Here is a 21,857-nt window from a genome sequence, read left to right on the forward strand (position 1 = left end):
ATATGATCACATAAATAATGAATGTATAGCAAAAGTGTTGTGCTAAACAAAAATATAAATATAAAAATACATATAAATATAAATGTAAAACAATGAGTTCATATGTCTTCCAACTGACATCAGTGTAATGCCTTCACTTTGATAAAACAATCACTTTGCACAAACAATTGTTCATTCAATTTCTCCACATTGTGATAATCACCACCATAATAAAGGATGTACTCTTATCAGAGCGTAACTATTTACCACCTATTATGGTGGGTCAAATAAGGCTTGTGTTACTTATATGTTCCATCCACGCTTTCTCTTCCACATCAAAGAACAAGAGGAATCATCCAGCAGTCACCTCTTAGCAGTACTCCTCCGGTTCCAAAGCAAGATGTCCAGTGGGATGTGTCAATATTAAGATAAATGCCAATAGTGTAAAATCCTTAAAAATCCCCTTTATTTAAGTAACGCATAACATGCCATTACATGGGTACAATCTTCCTCAGTCCAAAGACAAGGACGTTAGTTCAATCCAAATGCGATGACAGGAGATAAACTTTTTACCCTAGGCAAATCCACCAAACAGGAATTAAGAAACCTTTGCATTTCATCTAACATTCTCTGCTATAAGTCAACTGTGTCTTAAACTGGCACGTGTTCCATCAAAGCTGTCACCTCCCATGAATGCTCATCACAGACAAGAGATTTAAATCTGACAGTATTTGTTACCGACTTGAGAATTTAGGAGACAATGAAGGTTGCATGGTGTTTAGTGTGACTCCCTTATTCTCCCACAATTGGGATTCATAAGCCTTCACCATTGTCACACTGTGCTTTGCCCATGCAGGTCAACAGATTTATGTTATGCCAAAGTTCCCGGTGTCTTGTCAAATAGCGTCCTCCATCAGATAGTGTCCCCTGCGTACTGCGCATGCGCAGTACACAGGAACACAGATTCCGAAAATTGCCGAGGATGCACGGTGCCTGCGCCGTGAGTCCAGGTTCTATCCCCACTATCCAAGTGGACATAGAGTTAGAATAAAAAAGAGCCGAGCGCAGCGAGGCCGAGCCCGAAGCGTGGCGAGCGAATCTTGCCCGCGAGGGGCCCTCTAAAATTCCCAACCCTATGTCCGCTTGGATGGTGGGGCTACCACCTCAACTCACGGCGCAGGCGCCGTTCAGCTTCAGAGATTTTCCGAAGCTTCGTCTGCTCCGTACTGCGCATGCGCAGTATGGAGTGGACACTATGTGATGCCCGCACACACATCTCACTTACTCCCTCGCTGCTTCATTGAACCTCCAAAATTGAAAAATAAATAAATAAACAGTACTTCCAAGTATGGAAGTACATGTGATCTACTTTTTTCCTCTTATGTGATACTGCTGCTTGGTGATTGTCCCAGTGCTGCGACATGGGTGTTGGGAGACTGGGGGGGCATTAAAGAGAAAATATTGCTTTGCCCTACAAAATCATCATACTGCTTAAAACTGGACTGTGGCTGGTTATTATGGATCACTAATCTATGCCACTGCACCATAGGGTTGAAGGAGTCACTACAAAAATACACTATCACCCTGTAAAGCTTCCATATCTCCTCAACCCACTGATATCTTACCAGCGGCAGCAATCCTGCATCTATCTTTACTTAGTAATGCCAAATAAATGTGTGTGCGTTAAGGGGGGTGGCATGTGATTTCCTATCATGAAGCAGTGCTAGGCTGGAGAGATGTTATATAATGTAGGTCATGATTTAGTTGTTCTTGCTAGCCTCTGACAAACAAACAACCTCATGGAATCCTTAAGAACTCCTACGAAGTGAGTAACAGTAGCCAAGGGGTGGATTTTACACATATACTATGAATTTTCCTTAACTGGGCAAATATTTTGATATATTTTTCCATCTTGGCTGATGAGGGACAAGACTCAATCCATATTTAAGTCTTACCTGCCACCCAGTTGGGGATCTAGTCAAAACCATGGCAAATCCATCCTTAGCTTCCTGCAAATTTGGCCTCCATGCTGGAGTGAGATTTCCTCATTGAACCTCAGGACCTTAATAAAGACTTGACAGGGGATCAATCGTTGCTCCATTTCAGAATGGAGTATGCTCATAAATGTAGCGCCGGTACTCCTAATGAGTATTATATATATGTATTAAAATTTAGTTTTTGCCCAAAACTGTAGTACGTTTTGGAGTTAATTGTGCTAAATTGTACTTTGTCATCAGTTTGGCTGGGCTGTATAGAAGTTCTGCCTGATCATAGGTGGGGTTGTACACCTGTGAGGTGCTTTGGAACGCAGTCTGGTTGGACCCATTGGGTACCATCTCTATCTCGGAGCCAAACAGTGGGCATGTTTGTCTCACTGCGTAATCCGGGAAAGGGTACTTAAAGCGGGAGTCCGCTGGGAGTTCCGCCGTTTTTTTTTTTAAAAGCCAGTAGCTACAAGTATTGCAGCTGCTGACTTTTAAAATAAGGACACTTACCCGCCCAGCGCGCCCGCGATGTCGGCACCCGAAGCTGATCTCTCGATCATCTCTCGGGTGCTGCCGCCGCCATCTTGGGTATGGGAATCGGGAAGTGGAGCCTTACGACTTCATTTCCCGGTTCCCTACTACGCATGCGCGAGTCGCGCTGCGCAATAAGGATGGTCCCGCTGCCTCTGGGATCTGTGTGTTTCCCAGCAGGCAGCGGGGGACTTTCGGAAAGGGGCGTTGATTCTGCAGAATCTTTCCCCCTTTCAGCAGATAGCTATGCCGGAAGTGGGTGCAGATACCTGTACTGTACAGGTACCTGCACCCCCCTCCCCCCTGAAAGGTGCCAATTGTGGCGCCAGAGGGGGGGAGGATTCCAATGAGCGGAAGGTCCACTTTAGGGTGGACCTCCGCTTTAAGGTGCCGAAGTCACGTGGTTCTGGGTTCCGGTCCAGAAGTTGTTGCTGGCTCTATGGTCCTGGACCTCCTGACCAGCTCCCAGGGGCCCTCATGGCCTGGGTTGCGGATCCATCCATTTCCGAGCCTCAGAACTGGCTAGTTTGAGAGAGAGACTTTTATTGAAGTCAGCAGTTCCAAGCACCTGATCTAAACTTTACCCTGGTACCCTCTATTGCCAACTTAGAGACTGAATTTGTTCAACTGTTTTATGCAAAATAAAAATTCTAACAAGGAATTCAAGTTTCAGCCTCTACAGTTACTTGGTTATCAACCCTGGGAATCCCTAAGCAAGGACAATGAGTACGAGCTGGAGGACGTAATCGGTAAGCCCAGAGAAATTCAGCAGCTCCTTTAGTGCTACATAAATATATTCTTTTATTTAAAAAAAAACTTGCATATAGTTTTTACAAGTTTTAAATGCAACAGTTAGGGTAGGAAAAGTGTGATTTAATCTTACACAGCATGGGGTGGGGAATAGTTATATATTCTTTTATGTCTAACTGGGCTCATGCAATAAACAAATAGAAATGTTTACTTCCAGTAATATTTAGCCTATAACCAACCAATGAAAATAAGCCTTCATATATCCTAATTTAGTAAACTGATATCTGGCAGATTATTATGGTTTACCACATTCACCTCTCACAATCACTGCTTCTTGTACTGCGATCAATGATGTAAGTGTAAACTGGCTTGATGTACTTAGCAATGCCAAGAAAAAACATAAAGTCTTGTCAGTTGGGCTGTGCTCCTGTACACATTGCAAAAGTCTATCAGCCATGAAAACAATGTAAGAAGCATAAAAAATATGTTGATTAAACAGGAGTAAACTACAGATTCCTCACAATTCAAAACAACCACAGTAGTTTCTTAAAGTATAAATTAAGCCAATCTCTAAAAACTTTAAAGTTTAACATGGTAATGTGATTTCAGAAGCTGTTTTCAATCATTTTAATCCTGTAACTTTCAATAACAGTACAGTTAGGGTTTTTGATCTGCTTTAAAGTGCATTTGAACTTTGCACTCAAATTTGAGACTGTATTTTACTATACAATGATCAGTGCTGCATGCTATAGTGGACAGCACTGATCGGGCAAAAAACCCCCCAGACAAACTGATTTTACAGAAGTTGATTGAGAGATTGACATCTGTACAACAATCTTGCCCATAAATAGATCAAAATTTGGCTGGTCCCGGCTGAACTGTCTGAATTTCAATCCATCTATGCCTGGCTTTACCTTTTAGATGTTCCTAAAGAAGAGGTGTCCTCATTAACATAAAATGCAAAAAGCCCAGTCCCTAAACTTTGCTAGGATGGACAGTGTTCAAATCTAGTTACAACTGATAAAATTTTGTGTGCACTCGGCAGGCAGGGTCAAATATAACAGACACAGCTGCCCAGCTAGCTCACAAAGATAAATAGTAGATTTTTTCTTGTTGGAAGATCCATCTAAAAAAGGTAAGTGTAGCACTAACCCCCGAAGGAGCTGCTGGTTATTTTTGGGCTTACCGTTACCTTCCGTTCTCCTTGTGACACGTCTAGGGGATGGCCTGTGGTAGATGACCCAGTAACTTGAGACTGACAATAGATCCACTTGAATGGATTTTATTTGCACAACTCAAACCATTGAACAGTCTTTCAACTTGGGATCAGAGGGTTGGAAAGGGAAGTTCAGGTACTCTCAATGTCAAAGTCCAAAAACGTTAAAGAACTTGCTTACTTTGACTGCATCCAGAGAATAGCCATTCGCAGCTGGATGAACACTCAGGTTAGACAGTCCCTCTCTCACAAGGCCTAGTACCCAACAAAGGTGCTTACTCAGGAACAAAGTCTTTGTCTCAGACGTTGTTGCAGAACATGTAGGGAAACTAAGCTTTAGAACACTTGTAGGATACCTGGATCTTTCAGCCTGCTTGGCGATATCCACAAGACCGGATTCTCTCGGTAACTTCAGCCCTTCCAGGCTCTTGTTAAGAAAACCAACCCGTACATGGTGTTCTTCTAAAGAGTCCTCCCCTGGAATGCTCGAAGTACAATGGGTCTCTCCCGAACTGGAGATGGCACCCAACCACCTCAGAATCCTCCTTTAGTTTCCTTGCTCTGAGCTAGCCAGCCCCGAGGCATTAGAGTCGGGTGGATCTGCACCACAGGCCACAGCCTTCCTGGGGGCTGGTCAGGAGGACCAGGATCAAGTAGTCAGCACATCATACTGGACCGGAACCCCGAACCATGTGATGTCCACATCTTAAATACCTTCTCCCAGAGGGCACAGCGAGAGGGCCACTCCCACTGACCTGACTCCTAGAGAGAGAGTAATTTAAACACCTGACCAGACCCTAGTTCCACACCTGCCAGAAGAGACAGTGCCCCCTGTGGCCAGGCTGAACATTTCACAGTCCAGTCAGACTGATACAGAAGTCAAATTTAGACAAATAGTACCCAAACCTAACTGCAGTTTAGGTAGAGTTTAATTTTGAAAAACACATAGCACGTGCTCTTCAGGAGCCCGCCGCTGCACAAGTTCCAATTTTTTTATATTTTTTAAGCTATGCTATGTGACTGGTGATATGTAACAAGTATAAAGTAGGTGTTATTCTAATGTGGCTGCAAAAGTGGAAATACCCTTTATCCTTTTCCTTTCTTTCTTTCGTTATAGAATAATAGGTTCTCAGTTGGACCCAATGTCACACCTATTTTTCATATTAGGATGACATATACATACCCATCGATATTTTATTGGATAATTTTAGAAATTTGTGATCTTAAGTTGATTTGACTTATAGTCATCTTAACCTATTTCTACAATGTATTTGTACATAATAGTTGTTAATGTAACTGCAATGTATTTTTTTATTGAAATTGGGAATGAAAACAATGAAACAGAAAAATAAAAAAAAATTATTACAAACATACAAACATGTCATACTTACCTTCTATGTGCAAAAACTATTGAGCAGGTAAGTATGACATTTTTGTAATTTTTTATTTCAAAAACGTACCCGCTCCGTGCAATAGTTTTGCACAAAACAGTCCTGAGTCTTCTCTTCTCGGGTCCCCTTCCAGTGCGCCGGCTCCCCCCTCCTGCCAAGTAGGGATGAGCTTCGAGTTCGAGTCAAACTCATGTTCGAATCGAACATTGCCTGTTCGCCTGTTCACTGAACAGCAAGCAATTTGGGGTGTTCATGGCAAATTCGAAAAGCCGTGGAACACCCTGTACAAGTCTATGGGAGAAATCTAAAATGCTAATTTTAAAGGCTTATATGCAAGCTATTGTCATAAAAAGTGTTTGGGGACCTGGGTCCTGCCCCAGGGGACATGTATCAGTGCAAAAAAAAGTTTTAAAAATGGCTGTTTTTTCGGGAGCAGTGATTTTAATAATGCTTAAAGTGAAACAATAAAAGTGTAATCTTCCTTTAAATTTCATACCTGGGGGGTGTGTATAGTATGCCTGTGAAGGGATGCATGTTTCCCATGCTTAGAACTGTCCCTGCACAAAGTGTCATTTCTGCAGGAATAAAAGTCACTTAAAATCACTTGCAGCTATAATGAATTGTCGGCTCCCCGTAATACAGAGAACAGTCATTGAAAGTCATTGATATAAAAAAAAGCGTGGGGTTCCCCCAAATTCAATTACCAGGCCCTTCAGGTCTGGTATGGATATTAAGGGGAACCCCACGTCAAATTTAAAACAAAAATGACATGGGGTTCCTCCCAAATGGGTCTGGTATTGATTTTAAGGGGAACTCCACAGAAAATTAAAAAAAAAAATGGAGTGGAGTTCCCCCTAAAAATCCATACCAGGCCCTTTATCCGAGCACGCAACCTGGCAGGCCGCAGGAAAAGAGGGGGGGAATGTGAGAGCGCTCCCCCTCCTGAACCGTACCAGGCCACATGCCCTCAACATTGGGAGGATGCTTTGGGGTCCCCCCCAAAGCACCATGTCCCCATGTTGATGAGGACAAGGGCCTCATCCCCACAACCCTGGCCAGTGGTTGTGGGGTTCTGCGGGCGGGGGGCTTATCAGAATCTGGAAGGTTCAAAAAAGTGTAAAAAATAGTTAAAAAAGACACACACACCGTTGCAAAAGTCCTTTATTAAAAATAAAAAAAAAATTTAAAAAGATTCCAGCGGTGGTAATCCACTCTTGCTATCCAGCGATGGATGATCATCTTTCCGGGGTCCAGCGATGGCTGATCTGATCCAGTGATGGGTGATCTCTCCCTCCAGCGCAAGTCATCCATCCTCTGTCTCCTCCGGCGGAGACACTGCGGGGATCCCGGCAGCCTGACACTTCTTATCTGAGGAGGGCGGAGCCACCCGTCACATGACCGCGCCCCCCTCTGACGCAAGGAGAAATCCGGGTTTCCACAGTGACGTACAGGTGACCCTGCCCCCTCGAATGACGAAACCGGTCAGGGCCTGACCAGCATGGAAACCGGAAGTGACGTTGTGCGCTCCACCGTGCTCTGCCTTCTATCCGGAAGTGTAATACAGTGTCTGCAAGGAACAACACACTTCCAGTGGAGATGGTGATAGCGCCCTATATTTTATTTCTTTATGCTCGTTGATTGCATTATAAATGTAAGCAGCTTGGATTAAGGGCGGTTTCGGCTGTATGGGAATTTTGCATTATAATAAACAGGATTATGCTATGTACCTATCTTTGTGTTTTATGATACAATCGGAGTACCATTGGACCTTCTGGATAAGTGGGGTGTCAGCACAGAGCGGTGTTTGTATACTGATACAAGGCTCTCTTTCTAGCGGCATCTGGTGAGTTTGTACCCCAGAGGGGTGTGTGCTTCACGAGGTGGATAATTGCATTCTTACTCTGGTGGAAGGTGCACGCTAAGAGAAAAGTGACTGTGAATTATCTGAACTGTCCACATATCCATCTGCTACATAAAAACTGCTGGTCGTAGTGTTTGCTACTGCCCTATGGTTTCATTACCATCATTTTTTTTATTTCTATTTTTATTTGCTTTTTAGCGCTCTTTTAGTATTTATCTGATGTAAGGAGGACTTTAGCTCTGGTGATACTACTGCAATACTATATTTATATTTATCTAAACAGCTGCTTAGTTTTATTTTATGTTTTTATTTCATCTCTATTTTATATTGGTAATTTTATATTTTTATTTCTTGCTTTATTTATATTTTTTTACATTTTATGTTTTCTTGTTTTTAAAGTCTGAGACATCGACATATGATATTGAATAGTTCAACACATCTACCTGCTGCTGGCACTGTAGGATTGAGGTGGCGCTGAGTGGGTGACCCATAGGCCATAGTTATACCTCATTTATCTACTTTCAATGACTGTTCTCTGTATTACGGGGAGCCGACAATTCATTATAGCCGCGAGTGATTTTAAATGACTTTTTTTCCTGCAGAAATTACACTTTGTGCAGGGACAGGTCTAAGCACGGGAAACATGCGTCCCCTTTACAGGCATACTATACACACCCCCCGGTACAAAATTTAAAGGAATATTACAATTTTATTGTTTCACTTTAAGCATTATTAAAATCACTGCTCCTGAAAAAACGTTAGTTTTTAAAACTTTTTTTGCATTAATACATGTCCCCTGGAGCAGGACCCAGGTCCCCAAACACTTTTTATGACAATAACTTGCATTTTAGCCTTTGAAATTAGCACTTTTGATTTTGAACGTTTGAGTCCCATAGACTTTAATAGGGTTCTAAAGTTCACACAAAGTTTAGGTCTGTTCGCAGGTTCTGGTGCGAACCGAACTGGGGGGTGTTCGCCTCATCCTTACTCTGGAGGCACTCATATGTGCTCGCACCCAAGCCTCCTCTGTGTTTCTCATAAGACACACCCCCTACTCTCTGCTCACTATAGCATGCATGAAGGTAGAAAAACTTTCAGTCTTCGCAACCACTTCAAAGCAATATTAAACATTAAAAACAAAAATGCTATGTAATGCATTTTCCTAATTCTTAAATTTTGCTACTGGCTGAAGGTCTCTCCAGTGCTCCTCTTTACAGAGTGGAGATACCCGAAGACAGGACCATTACTGACCAGATCGATAAGTGAAAATAAAGATAAAAAGCGCACCCCCCAAAAAACAAAACAAAAACAAATGTAGCCACCACATTTAAGGATTGGCCACAACATTTTGACCCCCCCAAAAAACAAAACAAAAACACATGTAGCCCCACATTTAACCACTTGCTTACTGGGCACTTAAACCCCCCTCAGTCCCAGACCAATTTTCAGCTTTCAGCGCTGATGCACTTTGAATGACAATTGTGCGGGCATACAACACTGTACCCAAATGAAATTGTTATCATTTTTTTCCCACAAATAGAGCTTTCTTTTGGTGGTATTTAGTTACAGCTCGGAGTTTTATTTTTTGCTAAACAAACAAAAAAAGATGCAAAAAAAAAAAAAAAAAAATCATGTTTTAATAGTTTGTTATAAAATTTTGCAAACGGGTCATTTTTCTCCTTCATTGAAGTGCGCTGATTAGGCGGCACTGATGGCTGCATTGGTGGGCACTGATGGGCTGCATTGGTGGGCACTGATGGGCTGCATTGGTGGGCACTGATGGGCTGCACTGGTGGGCACTGATAGGCATAGTTAAGGCGGCACTAATAGGCACAGATAAGGCGGCACCGATGGGCACAGATAAGGCGGCACTGATGGGCAAAGATGGGCACAGATAAGATGGCATGGATGGGTGGCACGGATAAGTGGCACGGATGGGTGGCACGGATGGGCACTGATAGGTACCACTGATAGATGGGACTGATGGGCACTGATAGGTGGCACTGATAGGTGGCTCTGATAGGTGGCACTGCTGGGCACTGATGGGCGGCACTGCTGGGCACTGATGGGCGGCACTGCTGGGCACTGATGGGCGGCACTGGGTCGCAGCACCTTTGAGGCAGATTGTGGGCACTGTGGGTGGCACTGTTGGTGGCACTGCTGGATGGCACTGTGGGTGGCATTGTGGGTGGCACTGTAGGTGGCACTGTGGGCACTATGGGCACTGATGGGGGGCACTGATGGGGGGCACTTACTTTTATTCAGGATTGCACGGCGGTGGGCAGGTGGGCACTGGCAGGGGGCAGGTGGTCAGCTGTATTGCTGGCCGTGATCGGGACTGATGTCCCGATCACGGGCGCCGGTGATCGGCTTTTTTTTTCTCTCCTCGCGCTGTCAGCGCGAGGAGGAATAATAGCCGATTACCGGCTCCGTTCTATCACATGATCAGCTGTCATTGGCTGACAGCTGATCACGTGATAAGGGGTCGGGATCGACCCCTTGCACGGATCGGTGATCAGGCGAGTCTCACGGACTCGCCGATCACAGAGCGCGCCGCGCGCGCCCCTCAGGGGGCGCGCAGGCCGCTCGTATCCGGGACGACGTCAATAGACGTAGTCCCGGAAATGTAGGTCCGCGCTGATGCCGTCATTTGGCAATAGCGCGGATCTGTAGTGGTTAAGGATTGGCCACCACTTGACCATTTACAGTCTGACTTTGGCTCCTACCACTCCACACAATTTGCCCTGCTAAAAGGTACTAATGATTTACTAACTGCAAACACCAATGGCCACTACTCCATACCTTTATTACTAGACCTCTCTGCGGCCTTTGATACTGTTGAACACCTGCGACTTCTCAAAAAAAACTCCATACCCTTGACATTCAAAATTCAGATTTTCCTGGTTTCTTCCTATTTATCACAGCACTCCTTCAGTGTTACCTATAACTGTCTCCTCTTCTCCACTTCCTCTTATTGTAGTGGTCCCCCAAGGCTCTGTTCTTTGACCCCTTCTTGTCTCTATCTATACCTCCTCTCTTGGTCACTTGATAACCTCCCATGGCTTCAAATACCATCTCTATATCGAAGACAACTAAACCTATCCCTCTACTCCTCACCTCACTCCATCAGTCTCCTCTCGCATTACTAAGGCACCTATTCCTTAAACAAAATAACTTTAAAACTGAGCTGATAATATTCCCTCCTGTTCATGCCCTCCGTCATTACTTTTCCATCAAGATCAATAATACAACTATCAGTCCCACCCCTAATGCCAGGTACCATGTGTAATCCTAGACTCTGACCTGTCCTTTCGGCCTCAAATCCAATCGCTGTTGAAAGCTTGTAGACTTCACCTCTGTAACATCTCCAAAATACTCCCCATTTTAACTAATGAAACTACAAAGACTATTGCAACTCTCTTCTCATAGGCCTACAGCTCCTCTTCAGTCTATTATGAATGTTGCTGCCCAACGTATACACCTTACCAACCACTCAGTGTCTGCCATCCCTCTCTGCCAATCCCTCCACTGGCTTCCAATTGCCCGGTGAATTACATAAAAAAATTTAAAAACAATGTGCAGTGCGCATGCGCGAGGGATCCAAGATGGCCGCTAGTGCCTGATCCTCCGCGCCACGCCGGACCAGGGGAGCTTACAGGACGGTGAATTCCTCGCCAGGAAGGGGACACTACGAAGCCCTTGTCCCCCGATAACCCAGGGATCCCCACCGTATGTCCGCTGCAGCGACCAGGCGAGATCTCGGGCCGCAATTTGAAGCGGCCGCCAGAGCGGGGTGTACCAAGATGGCCGCCGCGGCCGAAGCACACAGACAACGTGCAGCACACAGCGCAGAACACGGCGCTGAACACAGGCAAGTGCTAGCCCCGGCCATCCTGAATTATACTCCCACAAACCAGGGGAACTTTCCCACGCACGGAGCCCCATCTCCGGCCTCCACAGAGTCCTTGATAGGCATGTCTATGGCAGACCAGGCCTTGTCTCCTGCGGAGGATTGCAGGCCTTCATTTCAAGGCCCCTGCTTAGCAGAACAGTTTCCTCAGGAACAAGACTTGTCCACAACAGACCTTTTTATCAAACTCTCATTGTTACTTGAAAGGGGATTGGCCTCCACGGCAGCGAAAATTACTGGGGAGATTAAATCTGACCTACAAAACATTGGTCAAAGAATAGAAGCTATAGAATCTAAGCTTGATGTTACGGCCGCAGTTGCCAATCAGAACTCTGACTTGATACACTCCATGCAGGACCAGTTGGACACAGCGCTATCGCGAATTGACGACCTTGAGAACAGGTCGAGACGTTATAACTTCAGAATCAGAGGGCTGCCGGAATCCATCACAGACGTGACTGCCGCCACCCAAGACCTGATCAAGTCGTTATTGCCCAATATTGATCCTCAGCGACTGGAGCTGGATAGAGCCCACAGGGCCCTGGGCCCTCCCAGGAAAGATGGCCTGCCCAGAGATGTAATAGTTAAGCCGCATCACTATGCGGTAAAGGAGGAAGTAATGAAGCAGGCCCGTATGGCCCCGCAGGTGACATGTCAAGGTCATGTGATTCAAGTGTTCGCAGATCTGGCGCCGTCGACCATCCAACGCAGACGTGCTCTGAAACCACTTCTGAATGTCCTTATTCAGAAGGACATTAAATATAAATGGGCATTCCCCTTCGCAGTTAAGTTCGCACATATGAGAGCAAACTACTCCTTCGCCAACTTTGCCTCTGGTGAACAAATCCTTCTACGTCTAAAGCTTATCTCCCATGATGCCGGCATGGACACATCGGCTCCTCCACCTCCGTCGGCAAAAAGACCCCCCCCCGATCAGCCCATCGGTTCCGCTCTGGTCCAAACCCAAGTCTCGACGCTCCGGTGACAATGGTCACACCTGAAATTCGTTGGCCAAGTTCATTTTCTACTTCTCCTGTGACCAGAGTTGGTCGCGCAACTCGTCTCTCATCTGGTTGACTGCTCCTGGGTATCCGTACCCCTGAAACCTCCCATGTTTGGGAAAAAACTTGTTTCTCCTACCATACCACCGGAACGCCTCTGGCTCCCTATTTCCCACCTTTTTGTGGCTTTTGTTTTGAGTTTGTTTGACACTAGTTTTTTTTCTTCCTCATGGTACAAGAGGTTTGTCTTCATGGTACATGAACGTATGCTGAACATGACTGTTCGAATCAGATATGAGGGGAAGGGGAGGGAAAAGGAAAGGTGAAATAGAAGAGAGAAAAAGGTGTGGGAAAAGAGAAAGGAGGAGGAAGGGAGAAAAATCTCTGTAGTGGGTTTTTTCTCTTTTTTTTTTCTGTATTTTTGATATACTATTTGCTCCTTTATGGGACTACTCCCATGAGTGGTCCTCATGTTTGCAACACAAGTGAATGTTTTATCCTTTGTTTCATGTATGGTCCCGGTGGTATTTTCACATTTTCTTTCTTCAAGCCGTCTTAGTGTTATGCTATTTACATTTTTCAGAAACCCCCTGGTCCGGGGCGGTACACATGTGCCTCTGCCTACCCCCTGCAACCCTTCGGGATTTCAGGGGCTAGGACTCCCGAGAGCATGCTCTCGGCGATTTTTCTTTTCTCTTTGGAGATTTCTGACTCTGGAGCTTCTCTCTCCCCTTCGGAGTCAGGTGCTTTTCTTGGGAGACTACTTTCTACTCTCTTCCCTTCCCCCCCCTCAGGTAGAATGATTTGTGTTTGCTATTCTGCCCTCACTGTTTGTTTTTCGATTAGCAGGTTATTCGTTATCAGAGATGGTGATAGCATGACTCGCTACGAAAATGGAAATCTCCTCTTAGGTCCCAGAAACTCTCTACTACTGGTAGGTGAAGATGTGTGTGCCCGAGTCCCGATCCTATGCTCCCATGGCTGATACCACTCCTAAGTTGCTGAAGCTAGCTTCTCATAATGTGCAAGGGCTAAATTCTCCCCTTAAACGCAAGAAACTATTCAGCCTATACAAATCCCTTAGACTGGATATTTTATTTCTTCAGGAGACGCATTTCCCGAGCCGGTACAGCCCACCTTTCCTGCATGCCAACTATCCCCAATTTTTTCTTGCGAATGCCGAGAACAAGACAAGAGGAGTTGCGGTTCTCCTGGCGAGAGACTGTAACTTCACTCTTACCTCTGTTTTCAAGGACCCAGATGGCAGGTTTATCTTAGTGAAAGGCCTTGTGGAAGGGCAACTATATTCTTTGATTTCATACTATGCCCCTAATAAGGGGCAAGACAAGTTTTTTGTGAAACTCTTCCACACCCTTAACCCTATGCTCGAAGGTAAAGTGGTTCTTGGGGGGGACTCTAACGTAACTTTTGAACAGGAACTAGACAGAACTAGACCCTTAGGGCAACAGCTTATTCGTCCACGCAAAGTCAGCCACAGAATAGCAAAATTATTACACTCTCAGGGCTTAACTGATGCATGGAGGGAACTAAACCCGTCCACTAGAGATTACACGCATTACTCTGCTCCCCATAACACATATGCTAGGATTGACCATCTTTTTGTTCAAAGTCATACGCTCACCGCTGCTGAGCGCTCTTTGATAATAGACACGGTCCTTTCAGATCACGCGATAGTAGCGCTGTATCAACGCCTCACCTCCCAATCCACGGGCTTTAAGACTTGGAGACTTAACGAATCCCTCCTGACAGACCCTAGCAGAATCCCCGAGTTAGAATTAGCCCTACAAGATTACTTCAAACGCAACACTACTAAAGATACTTCTATGGAGACAGTATGGGCGGCCCATAAGACAGTGATTAGGGGTGAATTCATAAAGCTGGCCACTCACCTAAAAAGGGAAAGAACCTCTGCAATCACCAGATTGGAACTGGAATACGCAAATCTCAGAGCGGAACATAAAAAAAACCCCCTAAAAGAGAACATCCCACAATTAGACAAAATAAAGCTAGAACTGAACCTAGCCCTCACGACCCGTGCGGAGAAGAGTATCAGATGGAGTGGGAATAAATTTTACACTCAAAAGGATAAAATAGGTTCTATGCTTGCCTCTAAACTATCCCCCAAACAGAGAACGCACAGTATGCCCCACATCAGATTACCAGGGGAGGGTCTTTCGTCTAATCCAACGAAAGTCCTGAAAGCTTTCCAAATTTTCTACTCCGATCTCTACTCCGCTCCTAAGACTGACCCCTTAGATTACATCAACTCCTTTTTAGACACGTTACCGATTCCTCGTACATCTAATGCACACCGGGAAGTCCTCGAAGCCCCCTTTACAGAAGAGGAGGTTCTTGCAACTGTGAAAGAACTGAAAAATAACTCAGCCCCTGGACCGGATGGGCTATCTAACGCCTATTACAAAAAGTTTGCAAATATTTTAGCACCACACTTGGCCAAATTTTGTAACCATAAAACCAAAGGAGACCCGCTTGATCCTCTTCTTAACTTAGCTTTTATCTCTGTAATTCCCAAGCCGGACAAGAATCCTGAAATTGTAGACAATTACCGCCCAATCTCACTCATTAATTGCGACCTTAAGATCCTAACTAAAATGTTAGCAAACAGACTAGCTTCCTTCATATCCATATACGTCAATAAAAATCAGGTGGGATTCATCCCCGGACGACAAGGGCCAGACCAAATCCGAAGGGCTATCGATATCATTTCGATATTACAATCGAACTGGGACGGTGGCCCTAAACAGGAAGGTATGCTCCTTTCGCTAGACCTAAAAAAAGCTTTCGACTCGGTCTCCTGGAACTACCTCCATTTGCTCCTGGACAGATGGGGATTTGGGGATAGGTTCATGGGGCTGATCAAATCCTTATATTCCACTCCTCAAGCCAGAATACGGCTTCAGGGCCACTATTCAGAACCTATTCAGATAGCACGAGGGACCAGGCAGGGGTGTCCTCTCTCCCCGCTGATTTTCGCCTTAGCAATTGAAACTCTGGCTATAGCACTGAGGGAGAATCATAACATAAAAGGAGTAGACTGCGGATCGCAAACGCACAAATGTGGCTTATATGCAGATGATATTCTTCTGTTTATTACTTCCCCTATCACCTCCCTTCCAAATCTACTGCAAACCCTGGGAGAGTTCTCTAAAATCTCTGGCCTACAGGTGAATTATAAAAAATCCCTGGCGATGAATATTTCGCTGAAACAACAACTGGTTACTCAACTGCGTCAGTCCTTCCCTTTCGAATGGAATGACACAGCCATCAAATATCTGGGAGTCTACTTAACACCTAAAATCGAATCCTTATATAATGCGAATTATCCCCCGATGATAGCTAAGTTAACTTTAGATCTTAAAACTTGGGTCGGATACAACTTATCACTGTTAGGAAAAATTAATTCTATCAAAATGACCCTCTTGCCTAGACTTTTATATTTATTTCGTTCCCTGCCCATTCCTATCATCAGAAAGCATCTGAAGGTATTCCAGAGTGAGCTACTTAAGTTTGTATGGGGTAAAAAGGGGTATAGGATACCCCAAAGTGTATTGTTTCATCACAGGAAGAAAGGAGGACTCGGTCTTCCCAACCTCCATTTCTACTTTATAGCCGCTAGATTATCACAGATTTCGATTATTTACTCCAAGTTTGAAAAGCCAGATTGGGTTGGGATTGAGAGACATGCTGCCCCACGTCACACTTTAGACTTTTTATTGTGGACCTCTACTAAGGAAAGACCCCCGATATTAGCACCCACTCTATCGCACTCTCTAGCCCTTTGGGATAAGATTCGCAATTGGGACTCCATCTCATCTTCGTCCACTCCGTTAGCACATCTGTTTAATAACCCGGCTTTTCCCCCAGGTCAAAATATAGCTGCATTTAAATGGTGGCTGAACAAAGGGCTGTACCGGATCGGGCACTTCTTTTCTGGGTCTGGACCTCTCCCTCTAAAACACTACATTAAAAAGCTAGAACTGCCACAGTCGGAGCGGTTCAGATTCCATCAAATCTCCCACTTCCTACATTCGATCTGGCCCGAAAAACCTTTTCCTCCTAGTTTCACAGAATATGAGACATGGTGTGGCCAGGGCCCGGAGCAGAGGGGAGGTATCTCTTGCATATACTCTTCACTGACGCAGCCCAAATCTAAGACATCGGTGATGACCAAATGGGAAGAGGATCTCCAGTTTAACTGGGAACTGGAATCCTGGCACACGGCGATCTCGGTGGCCTACAAAGGGATACTAAACACGTCTTTAGTAGAAGCTAGTCTAAAAGTTATTCTACGCTGGTACTACACCCCGGCTAGGCTGGCCAGCATATACCCTTCTGCTGATCCGCTGTGCTTCAGGGGTTGTCACCTCAGGGGTACTCTGGTCCACGTATGGTGGGAATGTCCCCGGTTAAGATCATTTTGGATGAGAATTTTTAAAATTATAGACGGGATCGCTGGGTGCCGGGTTCCCCGGTCCCCTACCATTGCTCTTCTTAATGCTCCAATCATCAAGATCCCCAAGCATTCCATGAGTCTGATCAGATTTATTCTAATAGGAGCCAAACTCACCATCGCAAAAGCTTGGAAACAACCCTCAGTTTCGGTTAAGGCAGCTAAAAGGAAAGTCTCCTGGATCATGGCTCAAGAGAAAATTGCTAGCATCATATCGGATAAACGTGATAAATTTGACATTGTTTGGGAACCTTGGGCTAGGCTCATGGGCATCCCCCTATTCCACGTCCCATTGGGGCTATGATCATCAACTATTACTCATAAAGCATCAGATCTTGGGTAGATAGCAAAGTCCTCTGGTTTATTTATGACTCATTCTACTGGTTCCCCCTCCCCCTTACCTTTCCCCCTCTTTTTCTTTTCTTCTCCCTTCTTTACTTCTCTTTGTGGTAATGTTTGGCTTGTATGGCCGACATTTGAGCTTAAATGTTCTCTTTTTGTTTTTGTTTGGTTTTTTTTCACATGTCTTTATTGTGATGTCAGATATGATCCGTTGGGTGGGTTTAGGGGTGGGGGGATTGGCCTCCTACTAGGGGGGGCCCTCTGGCTAGGTCCCTCACTTGGTACAGCATGATCCCGCAAGGGGTACCGAGTGGCCCAGGGACCGCTAGGGTGTTCTCCTTACCCCAGGTCATGGAATTTGTAGGGGACTTCTGTAGAATGTTTTTTTTTTCCTGAACAGTGCTCTACCTTCAAGAGTGCTGGTATATGTCAGGTTCCAGGACCTTGATAACCCTAAATTGGTTAGATCAGTCGTGAAAAGACATTGCTTTCCTATGTTCAAATATTTGATGGTGCATGGTTCAAATGCTTTGTTAAATAATCTGCTGGCCATGTGGGCCTTTCTATTGTAACATAAGCTGTTTTCAAAAATAAAATATTTTGAAAGTAAAAAACAATGTGCAAAGCCATCCACATCCTGTCTCCAAATATCACCCACACCATCCTCTCCACTTCTCTCAAGACCTCCTGCTCTCAAGCTCCCTTGTCTCCTCCTCCCATGTTCATCTCTAGGACTCTCTACCTTAGTCTGGCCGACTATGTTCTACTCTGTTTGCCTTTAGATGAGTCTTGAAAACTCATCTCTTCAGGGAAGCCTAACACGCATCCAACTAACTGAACTTTTATCACTTCCATCATCTCATCCCCCACAGTTCTGCACCACTTGCCCCACCCTATTAGATTGTAAGCTGCTATGATCAGGGACCTCTTAACCCTCTTCTATTTAATTGTATTGTAATTGTACCATCTCTCTTTATTATTGTAAAGCGCTGCACAAACTGTTGGTGCTATATAAATCTTGTATAATATATAATATTTATATATACAGTATATATATTTTTGTGCTGTCTGGGTTAGTAATAGCTCTAAACTCTCTAATGGTTGAACAGTCTGCTTTAATAAAACTTTCAGATTTGTCACTTTTCATGTGGTTGTGCTATGTGTCTGTCTAACATTTCACAATATATAGATCTAATGGACTACAATTTATTTCCTGTAAGAGTAAGGATTTACAGCGTTCCAATATTTCATATGTGACACAGGCGGTGAAGGATGAAATAGGACATTTTGGCCTATAGAAAAAGAAAAAAAAAACACTTTCTCACCTTCCTACATCAGCCACTCAGCTCTTTAGCCTTTATTAGAGAATGGAAGTCTGCATTCCTCCTGACAATTGATTCAGATGCTTCTCTGTTATCCAGGAATATGCTGGCAGATAAAAGATTTGTATCCTGTGATAAATCATTTGTCACGGAGGATCAGACTTTTTTCTTGATATAGTCTCATTTTTACTGTAAGAGAAGAGATACAATAATATTCTTGCTGATTGAGTTACAGCTTCATATTGGGAAATTTTAAATTCAAAGGCCAAAAAAAAGCAACTTTTTGCCAAAACCTTTTAAACAATGAGTGTACTGTATGTACCGGGAGGCTCTATAGGAAAAAAATAAAATAAAGCCAAATTCCAGATTTACATTTTGTTTTTGTTTTTTTAAATCTATTGCCCAGCTTTTAAATATTAACTCCAGACGTTCTGCTTTAAAGTGTTACTAAACCTAGTAATATGAAAATAGTTAATCTGCCCCCCCCCCCCCCCCAATTTAAATACTGCCACTATATACATTTTTGGATGATCTGTATTAGGCTTGTGCAATTTGTTTTCTAACAAATCGAAATTCGGCAGAACTTTGCACCTTTCGGACATTCGGATACATCCGAATGTCGAAATAAAAAAATAAAACTAATATGAAAGAAATTATAGCGGATATAACAAATGAATTTGACATGATTCAGTAATTTGTTAAAGATCTAATGTAACAAAAGGTCAACTCAAAGTAAATCTTACAGTCCAATCAGCTGACTCATTTTGTGCTGGAGGTTGGATTACTGGCAAAGTGTATTCCTGAGAACTGAGTGAGAAGGGTGTTGTATTGTATTTGAGCCGAGGAGAAGAGATATTGTCAGTGTTTGTTAATAGATTCAATAAACAAACGACTTTCCAAACTACGAATCATTATCACGAATATATATATACGTATGTATATATACATACCTAAATATTGAATTTAAATTAATACTAATTAAATTATAGCCCATATAACAATGAATTTGACATGATTCGAGATTCAGTATAACGGATATCGACACTACAGAAATAACAAATTATCCAAAAATGCATTAACGTAACATAACGAATATAACAGAACGAAATTATGTATTTTACGAATGACAAACTGAAACTAAACAACATTTTCCATTGTGCACAAGTCTAATCTGTATACCACGGTTACATGAAAAACTGCACAGTTTCTCCAGTGCTGAGAGTTCAGGTAGGAGGAGATTTACACTACAGCCTGTATACACACCCACATGTGTGATGTCAATATCATGTGACCTTGCTAGCTCTGAGAACAAGTAAATGTTCTCTCCAGCATAAAACACATAACTGAGCATGTGCTTTTCTGTTGTCACTTGTAATAATAAAGCTTTCTGTACTCCTAAAACATTTATTTGGTGCTTTGTTTAATGTTTTGGCACAACTAGACTTCTCAATTCATGTGCTCCTGATTACTTGGTGCCCCCCCCTGCTTTGTAGAGAACTCCGAAACTCAGCCTATGAGGCATATTTAATAACTTTTCTCTACACGTTATAGGTCCTTGTCCGGCTCCTTGACTCTACCTTTCTGTAGACTTCTGCAATGGGAGATTGTAAGACTCTACTGCCTTGCCCAGTGCTGTCAATCGAACACTGGAATGTTGCAGACAGGAGTGGAGCAATAGCTTTATTAAACTTAAACAGCACGATGATGCTCCTTTGTTGTTCATTGTCAGCTGGCTTGGGGGTAGGTCAGTCACAATACTGTAATGCCTAGCTGTAGTGGGGAAAAGTGTGGTCACTGAGCTTGCTATTCTGTGATGTAAGGTTACCCAGCTCACAAAATTCTATGAAAAGAATGAAAAACATTTCAGCAGGCAAAATAGTTTAAGTACTGCATATGCATTTTATCTGTGTATTGTCTGGAGTTCAACTTCAATTCTACTCCTTTGGAATCTCCAACAGTGCATATTTTCTAGCTGTCTTCACAGACCCACTGGTGATCTAAATAATGTGCTTTGTTTGATAACTTAAATGTGCTTCCAAAACCTTGAGGTCTGAATAACCTGTGCTGTGTGACTGCTGAGAACTGGAGGTGAGAGACACGGCTCTGAGCAATACAAGCAGTCAGCTTTTGGTGAGATGTCAAAAAACAACATCCAAACAACATTTCACTAAATCTATGTGATATAGAGCAATGTCTTATTTACTGTCTCATTGTTTCCATTATAAAACTCCAAAAATATTATTATCTTTATTTCTCATTTACAGGTAAATTCAGGCCCTGAGAAGGAAAGAGAAATATAGATTCATGGCCTACATGAGTGGGGTAAAATCAGTTTGACATAGGAGTTTTTTTTTTGGAGGTTAAAAGTGAATAAAGAATCGGGGGGTACTCACCAGATTGGTGGGTCAGGCAGGAACAGGGGGGCCTTAGGGAATGGTTGGTATGAGGGTCTTAGGAGATCTTTAGTCAGAAGACTAAAGTTTTGGTGGATGTTTTTTTGCAATCTGTTGTGGACAGTTACAGGTTTGGTTCTCATATTTCATAGTAGCTGGTAGGTTTCAAGGTCTTTGAAGGTGGTCTTACATGGGCAAATGTAAATTGTAGAGATCCATCTTAGGTACGGCTCCCATTATTTGATATGGTTCATTGACAATGAACCAAGGATTGTTCATAGTTGTATTTGCATTTATTGGTGTTATTGTTTCTGAGTCTCTGTTTTGCAGCTGGAGGCCATAAATTATGGCTCTATGCAGGCATTCAATTAAGTAGAGATGCCACAAAAACCTTGGAGCGCCATTCATATTGTATTGAATTTTATTAAGTTATTTATACATTTTGTTAACCAGTTGCCGACCGCCGCACGCCGATGTACGTCGGTAGAATGGCACGGGCAGGCATAAGGACATACATGTACGTCCCTTGCCTCCCGCGGGTCGGGGGCCCGATCGGGCCCCCGCCCGGTGCCTGCGGCGGTCGGTATTCGTTCGGGAGCGATCCCGGACGAGGGGACGGCCATTCATTCATGGCCACCCCCTCGCGATCGCTCCCGACGAATAGAAATCCCCGGTGACATCACT

The sequence above is a fragment of the Lithobates pipiens genome, unplaced genomic scaffold (genome assembly GCF_037356315.1).
Source record: "Lithobates pipiens isolate NorthernLeopardFrog02 unplaced genomic scaffold, aLitPip1_a1.2 Scaffold_23, whole genome shotgun sequence".
Lineage (NCBI taxonomy): Eukaryota > Metazoa > Chordata > Amphibia > Anura > Ranidae > Lithobates > Lithobates pipiens.